General features: G+C 47.8%; 1 long non-coding RNA gene across 1 annotated transcript in view; it reads left to right on the top strand.

The window, feature by feature from the left end:
* LOC109309573 overlaps positions 1–1,395 on the top strand; it is a 21,291-nt gene extending 19,896 nt beyond the window's left edge. The window contains exon 4 of the long non-coding RNA XR_002100974.1: positions 1,385–1,395. This is a non-coding gene — a long non-coding RNA (uncharacterized LOC109309573). The remainder of the gene's footprint in view (positions 1–1,384) is intronic.
* Positions 1,396–3,352: the final 1,957 nt, after the last annotated feature.

Raw genomic sequence — 3,352 nt, 5'->3', positions numbered from 1 at the left:
TTTTATTATATGCTAAAAATGTGGAGGACTTAACAGCTGGACTGACCTGCAATTTGGGTGGTGGTGGTGGGGGCTGGTTTAGGGCAGCATGTATAAGCCTATACTTTATGTTAATCTAGTGGGTAGCAAAGAAGAAAAAAGGAAAAATGAACTTAAAGCATCTCTTGGTCCTAGGTTAATCATCCTGCCTCAGGCCTTCAGAGGAGCCAGTCCCCTAGCTAAATAGACAATCAAATCAATCAATCAAAATTTAAGGATGGCTCTACTTTTCACACACACATACACAAAAACACTGTCTCACTGGTCTCAGCTCCCTGGGTAGGCTCCTCAAGGTGAGAATGTCTAAGGATCCTTCCAGGAGAGGATTTTTCCCTCCAATCACTTTGCTCTGATAGTGGGGGAGGGGAGCACAGTCCCCAAACAATGATGAGAACAAACAAAACAATGAAGAAAAAAAAGAACATAAAGAAACCACCAGGGCCATGCCCCTGGGCTCATGGACTGCTTCGCTCCCAGTGGACTGCTTCTCTCTGCCCCTTTAGTCTTCAGCTGGCTGTCTTCAAAGGATTCCTGTCTCAGCAGGTCGTGAAGTTTGCAAGTGCTCCTCTGAACACTCTGCATGGAGGATCTGCTTTCCTCTTCTGCCACTGGCCACAGGCATCTTCCATCAGGAGAGAATTCTGGTTTTGCCTCCATCCTCTGGATGTGGTCTTCTTCTGATTGCCCCTCTCCAGGACCAGAAACAACTTCCTGGATCTTCCACCCACCTATCCACAGGGAGGACACATTGAGGAAAAATGGAAGTGTGTTCCGCGCTCTGGCCAGGCCTCTCACTGCACCAAAGATGAATGTTCTTTGTGTGGGTCTCTCAGGGCTTTCCTCTTGCTTCGCTCTTTTCCCTTTACAGATTCTACTGGGAGAATCATGACTCTCCTGGTAGAAAACAGGAGCGTACACTGTCTTTCAGAATGAAAAAGGCAGTTTGGGGAGGAAAATAATCTAACTCCAACAAGGTAAGAGTTCCTTCTAGAAGAGTTTCTCCCAGGATAATGAATATCTGTACACTTTTCGGTGCCATAACTTCTGAGGACCAGGAAAAATAGAGCCACTGGGAAAGGCTCCCATGCCTTCCCATGACCAGGGTCACCCTGGTCTGGACAAAGTATGGGAAGCAGCTGTTCCTGCCCCTTCCATAAACTGGGAGGGGAGGAGCAGTTACTTGCTGTTCCCCACCAGCTCCTCACACAGTAAAATTCCCAGTGTGAGAATCAGGCAGGGCACTTTGCTCCACTGTACTAGTCCTCCCAGAAATGGGAGGACTGGAATAACCCATGCTTTTCCCAGACCAGGATTGCCCTAGTCTTGGGAAGACATGAGCAACAAGGAAGATGGAGAGGTTGCAGGTAGTATGTGTAACAGGGGGCTTCTCAGGGTCCATCTACTAATGGCCCCACCCACCTGTTCTGGGCCAGCCACCCACCTTCTCTCCTGCCATGCCTTGTTGTCTCTTAATTGGTTCTATTAAGGCAGGAGGCTGCCCATTCTTGCCTCAATGCCAGGGGGTACAATCTTCAGCTCCGTTCCTCCCCTACACTGCAGCCCAAGCCTCGCAGATGGCGTCCAGTTGTTAATGTCACTGGCCCCACACTGGGCCCCAGAATCCTCCAATCAGGACCCCTCTAAGATCCCTCCATTCAGGCAGCCTACTCTGCCTTCATTTGGGCTGCCTATCTTCCTGAAACTATTTCCCCTCTCAGGCACGGTCCTCCTGTGGGACCTTTGGCCACACAGGCCCTGGCATCACCTCCAAGACCAGTTGAAACCGCAGACCTCCAGCTCTGGGCATGCCTCGCAGTAGGCCCCTGGCCCTTTTGAACAGTCTGGTCCTGGCCCCAGCATTGAGCAGTCAAGGGTACTCTACATCAGGCCTCTGAGCCTCTGGCACCACTCTCTCTCTGGGGTCTGCCTTCTGGTCCCTACTAAGGAGTAACCCACCCGGTTGTGGGTTATTAAGGCACCCTGACCCACCTTTCATCAGGGTGGTAACTATCCTGGTATTTCTTGGAGGCTCCTGCACCACTAAGAGCCCCACCAGGCCACCCACTCCCAGCAGAGTACAGTTTTAGGTCATACCCAGGACCAGGAGCCTCCAAGCCATCCCCTACAGTTCCTCCCTTACCTCCAGGATGTTCCACGAAGACTTGCAGCCAGGCAAGGTTACTGCCTGGCCTGCCAGCAGTGAACTGATCTGTTTATATAGGCAGCCAGGGGTCTAAAATGACTGTCACAATCAAGCACCTGCTGGCTGCTTGGCTGGCCCCTTAAAATGGCAGGCACAAACAGTGCCTTGCCACATATATCTGTAATGTTCCGTCTCCCAGAATCATTTCTAGCAGTGGAAATTTCCACTGCTAGAAATGAACACTTGTACACAGCCAAAGTGACATCTGAGGTCAGGATTCCTATAACAACAAATGAAAAATAACACTTACATTTAACATGTCTACACAAGGATCTTCATGTACATTTCACATATTGGTTAATCTTTGCAACCTCCCTAAGAGGTTTAGCTCTTACAGATAGAATTATTGAGGACTGGAAATAACATGCCCCACATATATATGGCAGATTTAAGAGTAAATTACAGTTTTCCTGGGTGCCAGGCCTGTGGTTCAACCGCATGATTTCAGTGCTTAACATGTTTAAAATGTAGGGCTAGCTGGCATTTGACTGTAATGTCAGAGCCCTAGAGTTTGAGGATCATGGAGGCACCAAGCAAAAGTACCCTAATTTCCAACATCTAATTCTTTCTTAGCTACATTTCCCTTTTTCTTTCCGGCTGTGGTGCAATATGTAACATTCTTTTGTTAGATGTTAAGATCTCTCAGACCTTTCCCAATGTTGTCTTTCCCCCTCAGTCTTGATTGTCCTCTTGGCCTACTGCCAGTTCTAGATACTTGTAGATAATTGACACAGCTGTGTCCCTACTTATATGACCAAAACCTCTGTCATCCTTGGTTTATCATTACCTTGTGAAAATTGACCTTTAGCCTGATTAGAATATTTTTATTGCAGATTTACTCCAGATCTGTCTCTCCACTTTCTCCACACCACACTTACTCGTTCTTTGACTGCCTCTTTCCAGTGTCCTTCATTGTTATGACTGTGCCTAGGTAGCTCCATCCCAGTTCAGGACAACATACCAATCATATGGACAAGTCCTATAAAATATAATTGAACTTGAGAATATGCTTAACATAAAGTATAGGCTTATACATGCTGCCCTAAACCAGCCCCCACCACCACCACCCAAATTGCAGGTCAGTCCAGCTGTTAAGTCCTCCACATTTTT

The sequence above is a fragment of the Crocodylus porosus genome, unplaced genomic scaffold (assembly GCF_001723895.1).
Source record: "Crocodylus porosus isolate Cpor-Errol unplaced genomic scaffold, CroPor_comp1, whole genome shotgun sequence".
Taxonomy (NCBI): domain Eukaryota; kingdom Metazoa; phylum Chordata; order Crocodylia; family Crocodylidae; genus Crocodylus; species Crocodylus porosus.
This window is presented reverse-complemented; position numbering and strand designations above follow the sequence as displayed.